This window comes from Dermochelys coriacea, chromosome 7 (assembly GCF_009764565.3).
Source record: "Dermochelys coriacea isolate rDerCor1 chromosome 7, rDerCor1.pri.v4, whole genome shotgun sequence".
NCBI lineage: Eukaryota > Metazoa > Chordata > Testudines > Dermochelyidae > Dermochelys > Dermochelys coriacea.
Genome location: NC_050074.1, coordinates 90,454,434 through 90,467,317, shown reverse-complemented (window position 1 = coordinate 90,467,317; position 12,884 = coordinate 90,454,434). Strand labels below are relative to the sequence as shown.

At 37.1% G+C, this 12,884-nt stretch overlaps 1 protein-coding gene across 4 annotated transcripts in view; it reads left to right on the top strand.

Annotated features, from left to right (window-relative positions):
• PRKG1 (protein kinase cGMP-dependent 1) overlaps positions 1-12,884 on the top strand; it is an 869,388-nt gene that overhangs the window by 196,000 nt on the left and 660,504 nt on the right. The window contains exon 1 of one of the 4 annotated variants that reach the window (XM_043518662.1): positions 5,277-5,636. The exons of 2 other annotated variants lie outside the window; for them this stretch is intronic. The gene's annotated coding sequence lies outside the window, so the exon portion shown is untranslated. Of the gene's footprint in view, positions 1-5,276; positions 5,705-12,884 lie in introns of those variants that run through there. One more of the 4 variants, XM_043518661.1, reaches the window with a different exon arrangement.

The window sequence follows — 12,884 nt, the reverse complement described above, 5'->3', positions numbered from 1 at the left end:
TTATTTATGGACTTAAATACAGTCAAACCATCATCACTTGTGTAATAGCAGCTGCGTAGTGACATTCTTAGATGTCCATACCAAGAAATCTGCCAAAATGGAACCAGTGATGATGGAGATGGTTGCTGGTATTTGGCTTCAGATATCCTTGTTTCTGATATTGTCCTGCCACTTGATGTGGAGCATTTAGCGGGGAAGATGAAAATTGAAAACATCGATCCAGTGTTCTTCAACCTCCCTCAGTGCCCTCATTTTAATTCTGACCAACACCAAAGTTGGTCTAACTGTTATTCTATAGAAAGAAAGCCTGGTAGCAAGTCTGATGTCATGTTGTCCCCACAAAGGCTGCTGAAGGGACCAAAACATCGCAGCAGCTGCAGCTATATAAGCATCCACATCTTTTGTGCATCCTCCAGCACAGTCTACGATGCTGCCCAAATATTTGACAGATGGTACCTGCTTGAAGTCCTGTCTGGTCTCATTAATGCTGAGCTAGTAGTAATCTGGAGCTAGAGGCTGTTTGATGGAAATGGCCAAGGACTTTGCTTTATCCAGATTAATAACCTGACCAGAAAATGCTGTTTCATGCTCAACTTAGTCAGCCATCAGCTTCAGAAATTCACCAAAGTGAGCCAACAGGACAATGTCAGCAGTGTATACAAGATCTCAAAGCAGAATGGTAGTTCAGTGTCTCTAACAGTTGCCTCCTTAAGCTTATCCATTAAGCAGTCAGTGCCAACGTTGAACAAAGATGGTAACAGAATGCAGGCTTGCCAAACTCTTGGGGAGATAGGAAATCATGTCCTGTATCTGCATTGACTTGAATACAGCTTTCTGTTCCATTATAGAACTGTTCTATCAATGACACTATTTTCCCAGGGACACAGAGATGCCTCATCAGATCCCACTAACTTGCCTTATGCACTGAATCAAAGGCCTGACAGAAGTCTATAAAAAGTGCTGTACACAACTTATCAAATTTAGCTGTCCTCTCATAAAGCTGTTTCAAGGTAAATATCTGGTTAATCATGGAATAGTGAATACTTTCCCTGGGATCAACAATAGTGTAGTACCAATAACAATTTACAGTATCCTCTTAATCACAAGCAGGACCCACTTGTCCATTGCACAAATCCTCACTCTTCCCCAAAGAGCATCAAATGTCTTCTGAAAAGGAGTCAAAAACTGCATTTTGTTCAGGTGGTTTCCTGCTGATACTGTCCTCTGCAGAAGATGCCTTAATAGTTAGGGCTCTGCTCTGAAGCAGGAAGTGCAGGTACTTGAACTTGTGTCTTCCACAGTGCCCTAAGCAGTGGGCTATTGGCTATTCAATGGCAGTTCCTCTCTCTTTTATTTTTTTGGAAAAACCTCTAAAGGTCTGGGTTCATCCTATTGTGCCATGAACAATTTTTAAAAACATTTCAAAATATTTCATGAGAGAGAAAACCTTTTCCTAGCCAGTTTTAGAAAGTAGAAGCATCCAAATCAGCATGCTGAGATTCAGATTTGCATTAAAGGTTAAAAAAAATATTTGACATATCTAGCAAGATGCTTGACCTGGACAGTACTAAAGCAATTCCTGTACCATGAGAAGGAAACAAAAGATACTGCATTAATAAAAAAGGATTTATCAGAAGCATCGACATTATATAGTCTGGTTGTTTTAGATTTATAATTCCATATACAGAAAATAAAAGTTGTTCCTTAGAATAAATCTTAAAATGATACAAGTAAAATGACAAATACATAGGGAATCTTTTCCCTTTTTATCTTCTGTAGGTATTTTTTCCAAAATTTAGAAACTATCAATTTCTTCGTCCTCTAAAAACAATTGAGTTCCTGAAGTGAAGGGAGAAATATACACATATGACCATTAAATGAAACACTGCATACAAAAAATATCAAGTAGAGCACAGTTCAAACCCTTTATTTCTGGCTTGACAGCCCTGCTGGAGTAAAAGACAGCCATTATCTGTAGAAAAGAGTATGCTCAAACCTTGAAAATTAAATTTACTAGAGATTGGTATGCTAACTTCAGATATTATTTCTCATGCCAAGGACTAAATATTCCACTTGAATTGTGTCCCGACTGTATTTAACTGGCAAAATGTATAAAGGAAAGAGAAAGATCATACATTTTAATCCATTCACAGAGAAGTATCTCTTTTCATGACTCCATGCTTCTAGGAACCCTTACTAATGTAGTTTTCTTAAGTCTCAAGTTATTTTTTTAAGGTTACTGATGATATGCTTTCTTTGGCATTCAGTCATAATACCATCAAATTTGTTATCAAAATCTTTTCTCCATCTTTCTCATCTGCCTTGCATAACCTCAATTCAGAGCCTTCAAATATTATATCCAAACCAGAGTGTTTCAAGCTAAAGCATCTACACTTAGAGCTTTTCAAATCTCCAAAACTGCACAAAACTACAATATGCCAAATGCCATTGGGATGGGGAAGGGAAGGACCAGACAAAATGTTTATCATTACGAGTATTCAGTATATTAGCCTACCGACTGTATGTTACTCCTCTCCCACTGTGAGGAGTTTTGTTGTTAAAATTGTGTGTGTGTTTGTGCAAGAATACAAACAAGTGTGTTCATGCCTGACGTCACTCAAGATCATTGTTTTAAAAAAAATTTTCTTGTCGCAAACCTGTGAAAATAAGAGTTAAGCATAAGAGTGGTTATTTTAATAAACGTGCTTTAGAAGGTGTTTGAATGGAGTATGGTCACCCGAAGGTTTTAAATACAAACCAGTCAGAAAAAAAATCCTGAAGATTTGCACTTAGAACACAATCTCTAAATGGAAAAGTAGCTCCACTTTCCCTACCACCTTTGCACACACACACAAAAGGCTTATTATGAAACTAATCAATCATTACAAAGACAACACTAAAATAAATAAATAAAAATAAATAAGGGAATTTTAAAGGAAAAAACGCAGCAGACCTAAGCCACTTAGAAAGTCAATCAGCCAGTGGAATAACAAATAGTAATAGAAATTAGAACAGACAAAATCAAACTCCACTCACCCAAAGCAGATCATTAACAGACATACATACAATAGTTCAAAAAAGTACCATTTGTGGGAGAAGTGACTATAGAAATAGGTTACAAAACCAATGGACAAGAAAGTTGCATGGAATTATTTGCAAAAAGAAAAGGAGTACCTGTGGCACCTTAGAGACTAACAAATTTATTTGAGCATAAGCTTTCATGAGCTACAGCTCACTTCATCGGATGCATTCGGTGGAACCCCAGGTCCGGGTTCCAGGGGTGTGTCTGTGCGGATTTGTTCTTGTGCTTTTTCAGGGAGTTTCTTGAGCAAATGGTGTAGTTTCTTTTGGTAGCCCTCAGTGGGATCAGAGGGTAATGGCTTGTAGAAAGTGGTGTTGGAGAGCTGCCTAGTAGCCTCTTGTTCATATTCCGACCTATTCATGATGACGACAGCACCTCCTTTGTCAGCCTTTTTGATTATGATGTCAGAGTTGTTTCTAAGGCTGTGGATCAGACGACAAGAATTATAACATTCAACAACCAGTCAGAGAACACTTCAATCTCTCCGGTCACTCGATTACAGACCTGAGAGTGGCTATCCTTCAAAAAAAAAAACTTCAAAAACAGACTCCAACAAGAGACTGCTGAATTGGAATTAATTTGCAAACTGGATACAATTAACTTAGGTTTGAATAGAGACTGGGAGTGGATGGGTCATTACATAAAGTATAACTATTTCCCCATGTTATTTCTCCCCCCCACCCCACCCCACCCCCCATTGTTCCTCAGACGTTCTTGTTAACTGCTGGAAATGGCTCACCTTGATTATCACCACAAAAGGTTTTCCTCCACCCCCCCTCCTTCCTGCTGGTAATAGCTCATCTTAAGTGATCACTCTCCTTACAGTGCGTATGATAAAACCCATTGTTTCATGTTCTCTGTGTGTGTATATAAATCTCCCCACTGTATTGTCCACCGAATGCATCTGTAGCTCACGAAAGCTTATGCTCAAATAAATTTGTTAATCTCTAAGGTGCCACGAGTACTCCTTTTCTTTTTGCGAATACAGACTAACACGGCTGCTACTCTGAAACCTGTCATAGAATTATTTGGACACCTACTTCTTCCTCTGTCATATATCTATATATGTATATATAGATATGGGTAAAATCTTAATTTCATTTTTTTCCTTAGGACAGGTGAAAAGATGTGGCATTGCCCTTGAGTTCTGTGGGCCAGTTTGATGCCATAGTCACGAGGTGTAGACCCTGGTAATTCTCACACTGAGTTCAGTGAAGCTACTTTCAGAGTAAAGTGCCACTCAGCATACCTAGTTACAATGGTATCAGAATCTGACCATGTGCATTGAATTTATTAGATATTATTTACATACATTGTACCTGAATACTTTATACACCACCTTATATTATTTATGACTTAGTAATATTATGTACATATATTAAGTCTCTCTAAGTAAATATGTTCTTGTTTTACGCACAATTTATGAGGAAATGGATCAATGCGTTTCTATTAAATTCATGCTAATATAAAACTGTAGCAATATTATGACAGTACCTGAAGAGTAATCCCTTGTTGCAAAGTTTATATGCTCTTTCTGTTTTCATCACTGAATGCAAGAAATGTTTTTGTTGAAGTCCTCCTACTCAAAACAACATTGTTATCTTTTTCTATTTTCAGAGTTAATGTAAAACAACACTTCCACTGGCAGCCCATATAGTGGGACAGTGCCCATCCGCATACATTACCACACTTCTTTTTTTTCTCTATGATGGAAACAATTCAAAGTCTCAGATTCACTGTACAACTATTTATTTTTATAATAAAAAATCTTAGTGGAAACTTTCACTTTTATATAAACTTAAAATCACGCAAGCTGAAAGGATAAGTTCTTATCAGTTTAGAACAGAATGATAACTTACAGATCTATGACTTTTTTCACTATGCAACTTCTATAGAATCTGTTTCATGTAAAGCATTTGAAAAAAAGTATTATCTGCTACATTGCCGTGTCCATCCCACATAAGGCAGAACAGATTAGATTAGTTTAATTCACCTGATAGGCTGCACCTGGGGGAGAGCCAGGGCTTGAAAGGCTAAATGATGATGAAGACCAGCTGGGCAAGGGTAAATTGAGCTTGTAAAAAGCCAGTGAACTGAAAACAGTAGGGCACTGTAGGAGAAGTAACCTGCAGTTATTCTCTGGGAGAAGGAAGATGTGTTTAGGGCTGTAGAGCTAAGTAGTCTGCAGGTACTTGCTGTAATGAGGGAGTTTGAGCTGGTAAACCCAGAGGATAGGGAGACCAGAAGATAGAGCAGAAAAATAGGAAGGAGTTCAGGGAAATAGCAACAGGGTCTGGGAGTAATGAGATCATAGTTAGTGGATATAGGGTCCCTGGCCTGAAACCTGGACTAGTGGGCAGGCCCAGATTCCCCTACAAGTGGCTGGGAAAGTGTCACAGGACCTTGCTATGGATTGGAGAGTATGAGGACAGTTGATCCAGTGAGAATGGGATACCCCAGAAGGGGAAGACTATAATGACTTTGCTGAAGAGCCAAGTCATGAAGAAGAAGGAGGACTCTGAGGCTGAGAAAAAGAACCAGGTGAAGCCATAAGGTGAGCAAGGGACCTCAGGCCTCAGTGGAGCTAATCCCCAGATACAGTCCCAAGGAGGCACCCCAGTGGTGAGTAAATCCTGTGACATCTAGAATAATCAGAGTCCATCATAATTATTTCAGATAACTTTGATTAGATTAGAGGGGTAGCTGTGTTAGTCTGTATCCACAAAAACAACAAGGAGTCTGGTGGCACCTTAAAGACTAACAGATTTATTTGCACAAACTTTTGTGGGTTTAAAAACCACTTATTCAGATGCATGGAGCAAAAATTACAGATACAGGCATAAATATACTGGCACATGAAGAGAAGGGAGTTTACTTTACAAGTGGAGAACCAGTGATGACAAGCCCAATTCAGTCAGGGTGGATGTGGTCCATTCCTTATAACTGATGAGGAGGTGTCAATACCAAGAGAGGGAAAATTTGATTTTGCCCAAATAAATCTGTTAGTCTTTAAGGTGCCACCAGATTCCTTGTTGTTTTTATGATCAGATTATTTAAAAAATGTTGCTTGTGAATTAACAAGGTGAAAACTGAGGTTGGGTTACTGTGAATTTTCATTTACTATTCCAGACTGAAGGTTTCCTAGCCTTACCAGTGAATCAGGCATAATGCTAGAACAGTGGGATTTTTATAGATGTTTATTCACCTGAATATGCAGAAAGTAACCTAGTGGGACTTTAGGCACTGAGGTGTTTTTAAATAAATGAGAGCTGAACTCCTATGTGCTTTTGAAAGTGCTGGTGTGCATTTTAGGTGCCTAATTACCTTTAGAAATCTGGTCCTGGGGTGATTAGAACTTTGCTGCAACTGGTTCAGAATTCTGCAGCTTCCCTTGTGTTCCCCAGTCGTCATTCTGCCCACCATTATGTTCTCAAATTATTATGTTACAGTGTAAAGGTGGAGAGAAATATTGTTGCCATGCAAGAGCAGTAAGCTATGATCAGTCTTTGTTACAATAGAGCTTCAATCAAACTGAATTCTGATTCAGAAATATGAAAAACTCCAGATCTTTGCATTTAGTAAGAATCCTTGTGGTTGGATTAGCCTAGCAGACCACCAAAAGGAGAAGATTTACTTAGAAATGGCTAGCAGTCCTGTAAATGACTTCATGCATCACTTTCCTTCATGTAGAGATGTCCACCACAGCTATTTACAAAACGGTGATCTTGAGTATCACTTTTTTGGGGGTGATGGTCCCATATTATTTGTCAATGGTTCAGCTACCTCCAGCCTTAACAAAAAGATCCTTCAGCACAGAGCCACTTTTGACTTCTAAACTCCGAAAGAGGACTTTCGGGGTGTCAGATTTCCCAAAGAGCTTGATAGTCCTTTCACATCTGATCTTTAAATTAAAGCTCAGTACAGTTGAGAACAAATTTACTCCCTCTTTTGAGGAAAAATACTTTCAACTTTGATGTCATGTTGGGCTTTTGGCTACTACTGGATGTCCAAGAAGTCTTTGTTGAAAGTGTCAGGTTTAACTTATAAAGCTGTAAATGAGGAATTTCTGTGCCTTGTCTTTATTTTTTTATTTATTTATTTTTTTTGCTGATACAAACTAACACGGCAACCACTCTGAAACTTGTTATCTTTCACCATGTGATCCCACAGTGGTTATGACCAACTCTGCTGCTCAAGTTTATGGACCTCAGGTTTTAAATAAAAAAGGCCTAATGGCAGTGTTAACTGAGACGGGGCCTGTGACTCTGGAACTTGCATACCCTTCTATCATCTGGTCATCTACAATGCCTATATACATTATTTTCCCAGGCTTGCCCTGTGAGGGTTGGTTGAGTTGGGGCCTCAGTGGGGGAGAAATTTATTTTTAATATGGTGGAAGATTTTTTTTTTGAGAGAGAGAGATTTTTTTTTTTAAAGACATTGATTGATTTAAATGTCTGTATTATTTAAAGCCTTGAAGGCGCTTAGAGATTCAGATAGATGCTTCAGCAACTTGAAATAAATAAATGAAATTTCTGTGCTAAAATATGGGTAGTTGTAAGTTTTATGTGCAGACATGTATCTTCCTTTCAAAGTCCTTCGTTACTACTTCTTATGTAATTCAGTGCTTTCTGGGATCTGTGAGATTTCTTGTACTTGCCCCTTCACATTCATTTCTTAGAATTTCCTCTTGTTTTCTTCCGCTATTGGGTAGCAGAACTGCTTCTGAGTCTTAGCTTCTCTCTCATCTTATATACACACAAGAACTTTCCCTACTCATCTCTATCTACAGTCGAAATGAGTGCTATATATAGAACTTCTTAAAAAAAGATTTTATCCAGTTTGGCTCCAAATCTTACTTTTTAAACTATTTTAGAATTAATAATAATTTTAAGGACTTGATCCAAGCTAAACACAGACTCTTTTATAAATGATTGATATACTACATTATTATCTTTATGCAGAAAGTATATACTCCCAAGATCATCTGGAGAACTAGCTATTGCTTAGCTGGCACAGAGGACTATTAATACTACACAGATAATTTTCCAAAAAGTACTTCTATTTCTGTTCAAAAGTTCATTTATACTTTTGCCACTGGTTCCTTGAACCAACAGAAATATGTTTTACATTGGTGCCAAAACTAGCTCCAAGGCGCCAGACTGCTCAGCTCACAATAATCAGATGGCATATTGTTCATTGCCTTTGGCAATAACCTATACCATTATCATAATATTTTTCATAGTGATGAAAGGATTTTCAATACTCATGATCTATCAACTCATGACCTTCCTTTGTGGTCATTTCTCATATTCTTGGAAGCTTTTGGTAACTATAGTAGGAACAACATTTTCAGACAGAAATATGATTAAGTTGACATGGCCCTTTGAAACTGAGTTCTTTTCTTTCCCTTTTATTTAAAATTCATTAAATGTTGTACCCCCTTGCATCTCCTGGTATGCTGTATTGGCCTTTTATAGGTGGCCCTAATTGTCGACAGCAATGACCAGCTCAGGAAAGCATGGCACCAAGACTATTAACAGTGGCAGTTGGACAACACACAATTAATGAAAATTTTTATAGCTGGGATTAACTGGATGGGAGGAGATGAGAGAAAAATGAGCTAGAAAGAGGGACCCCTCTTCTATTTTGTCCTATCCATGTGCCTCAAAAAATTGCCATAGGAATGATTTTGATGTCACTAATGCAATACTATGATTTCAGTGTAAATCAATTATGAAGAAAAGGCAGGCTGTAAGGGAGCAAAGCATTGCTACTTTAAATGTATTTAATTTTACATTGGTCACAAAGCCTTTTCTGTTTACTGGTAGGGCTGTCGGGCCATTTAAAAAAAAGTAATTGTGTAATTAAAAAAATAATAGAATACCATTTATTTAAATATTTTTTGGATGCTTTCATTTATATTGATTTCAGTTACAACACAGAATACAAAGTGTACAGTGCTCACTTTATATTTTTGATTACAAGTACTTGCTCTGTAAAAAACAAAAGAAATAGTATTTTTTTCAATTCACCTAAAACAAATATTGTAGTGCAATCTCTTTATCTTGAAAGTTGAACTTGCACAGGTACAATTATGTACAAAAAATCATGCACAAAAATAAAAAATGTAAAACATTAAAGCCTACTTCAGACCTACTTCTTGTTCAGCTAATTGCTCAGACAAACAGGGTTTTTTTTACATTTGCAGGAGATAATGCTGCTTGTTTAGTGTCACCTGAAAGTGAGAACAGGTCCATGCATGGCATTGTTGTAGCTGGCATTGCAAAATATTTATGTGACAGATGCGCAAAAGATTCATATGTCCATTCATGTTTCGACCACCGTTCCAGAGGACACACATCCATGATGATGATGGATTCTATTCGATAACGATCCAAAGCAGTGTGGACTGATGCATGTTCATTTTCATTGTCTGAGTCAGATGCCACCAGCAGGAGGTTGATTTTCTTTTTTGGTGGTTCTGTAGTTTCTACATCATAGTGTTGCTCTTTTAAGACTTCTGAAAGCACGCTCCACACCTCGTCCTTCTCAAATTTTGGAAGGCACTTCAGATTCTTAAACCTTGGGTCAAGTGCTATAACTGTCTTTAGAAATCTGATATTGGAACCTGCTTTATGTTTTGTTGGATCAGTTAATAAAATGTTCTTATATCAAACAACATGTGCTGGGACTACCATAACACAAAATATATAGCAGAATGTTGGTAAAACCATGGAAGGAAGGAGACGTGCAATTCTCCAACAAGTTCAGTCACAAATTTTATTAACACTTTTTTTTATTTTATTTTATTTTTTTTTTAAAAGAAGCATCAGCATGGAAGCATGTCTTCTGGAATAGTGGTCGAAGCATGAAGAGGCATATGACTGTTTAGCATATCTGGAACATAAATACTTTGCAATGCCGGCTACAAAAGTGCCATGTGAATGTCTGTTCTCATTTTCAGGTGACATTGTAAATAAGAAGTGGACAGTATTATCTCCTGTACATGTAAACAAACTTGTTTCTCTTAACGATTGGCTGAACGAGAAGTAGGACTGAGTGGACTTGTAGGCTCTAAAGTTTTATATTGTTTTATTATGGAGTGCAGTTTATGTACTAAAAAAATCTACATTTGTAAGTTGCACATTCATGATACAGTACCTGTGTGAGATGAATTGAAATACTTTTGATTACAAAAATTTGCCATGTAAAAATGAAATAGTAATATAAAGTGAGAACTGTACACTATGTATTCTGTGTTGTAATTGAAATGGATATATATTTGAAAATGTAGAAAAACATCCCAAAATGTTTAATACATTTCAATTGGTATTCTAGTGTTTAACAGCGTGATTAATCACACATTTAATTGTGATTAATTTTTTAATCGTGATTCATTTGAGTTAATCATACGACTTAGCTGTAATGAATCAACAGCCCTAGTTACTATATACCACTCCTCCCCAACACATCTTCGATCCTTTGTTCACACAGTGTACAGAGAAACTCAGATTGAAATATTCCTTTTAGTTCGGTTTTTATTATGGTCTCATCTTTTTTTAGATTAAATCAAGTTTTACTGCTTGTGTACTTTCTCTGCATTGTGTGCTATCATGTACAGTTGAAGCTCAGTTATGAACACCTTGGGATTGTTTGTAACTCTGAACAAAACATTATGGTTCTTTCAAAAGTTTACAACTGAACATTGACTTAATAAAGCTTTGAAACTTTACTGTGCAGAAGAAAAATGCTTTCTGTTTATCTTATTTTTATTTCTATTTATTTTTTAATAGTTTACGTTTAATACTGTACTGTATTTGCTGTATGTGTGTGCTGCTTCCTGATTGCGTACTTCTGGTTCCAAATGAGGTGTGTGGTTGACTGGTCAGTTCATAACTCTGGTATTCATAACTCTGAGGCTCTACTGTAATAGTACCTTTCCCTTGCTTGGTTAAGTAGATTAAACAGTGTTGGTGTTTCATGGCATTTCTATATGCTTTGCCATTTTTTTTAAGTTTCCCAAGCGGGGGGGGAGGGGGCCTAGATGAGCTGCCAGCAACTGAGTTTCCTCTTGTAATGCTGAGCAGAGAATTTTCTTTTATTTCTATCCTTAGGGAAGGGAAATTCATGAATTTGTTCAGGTTCATGTTCTACAAGAATTTGCCGCACACTGTCATCGCATCTGGGCCATGAAGCTGGGCCCCCATATTGTAACTTGTTTGTAATGTCCTCATCCTTTCTTTCCTTCTACTTCATTTACTTCAATTACTGCATGTGTCTCTGAAGATGAATAAATTTTCTCCACTTCCATATCAGTCTGATGCTGTGAGCTGCCTTCATTTAGAAGTAAGTTTCCATCATCTTGAGTTTCCAAGTTGCTTTTTTGTGGATGTGAGCTACCCTCATCTCGAAGTAATGTACTTTCATCTTGATGTTCCAAACCGCTTCCATGCGGATGTGAGCGAACCTCCTCTCCAAATAAAATTCCTCCATCTGGATGCTGTGAACTATTTCCATCTTTATTTGGATTAAAGAGAAGATATTTCAGGAAGGATCCTTGCTGTTTTGCTTGGTCCTTTTCCTTCTCAGCCTTTCATTTACGATACTCGGCTCCTGAGTGTTTTTCTTTTTCCTTTTTCTGTCATGGGGCATTTGAATATTGTTCTGTACTGTGCTTCTGACTGCAAGCATTATAGCGTTAAGGATGGTTGACACACCTACCACATGTTTGGCGATTTAAACCACATTGCAGCTATCCCAACATGTTTTTTCACTGCTTAAAGGTTCAATGATTAGTAACATACTCACCTACCTATTAAAACAGTTAGTTACAGCATTTACATGGAAACAAAATTACCTTTTTGGACATTATAACCCGACACCGGTTGTTTGGAAAGTAATCCCCTTTCTCATGGTTACCCACTTGGAGTGTGATGTCATCACTTCCATAGTCTATTAAGTGTTAACGCTGTTCCTTTTCTTTTATGGACCTTATTTATTACATGTGAACCAGTTATAACAAAGAAAAGTTCATAATTATACAACCCAATAATAATGCTAAGGTTTAATAACGCTTAAAGATGTTATTCTTTATTCTTTGAAACCAAGAAACACAATTTTCCATGGTATTCACTCGATTCTTAACCATCTACCTGCAATGTGTGTTAAAATGACCATTTGACATGTATCAACTCACAATATCTCCACTCTACATGAATTTCCAGCTATTCGACCTTGATATATATTTGAGTTGGGTGTCACTAGCATTGCAGTTCTTACCGCCGGCGGATGTGTTTCATTGTGGCTGAGTTACTGCTTATCAAAATTGCGGAGTGGGTCATCTTGACCCTACATCGCAAATTAAAAAACAATTTTGCTAAAATATTTATTTTTGCAGTAAATAAAAGATTTGACATTAATAAATCATATTCCCTCTGTAAATGCACAGGAATTGAAATAATGACGTCTTTGTTGTTTTGTTTGTATTTTTTTCATTTTCATTTTTTTAATTAGATTTTTTTCCTCAAATTTGGCGCCCCATTTAACTTGGCACCCTAGGTGACTGCCTAGTTTGTCTATATGGAATGGCTGCCCCTGTTCCCTAGTATGACTACACCAAAGTACGAGAATTTAGAATTGTAGAATATTCTCAACTTTTTGCACAAATAAGCAGTTCTTATTAATGCTAGTCAGGGTCACACGTCTGAACTTCAGTATATTAAGAAGAAAATGTTTTATCTTATTTTTTGTTTTGACCATACGTTGGATCCTCTTGTCTGGCTGTGGTGCGTATGCACAA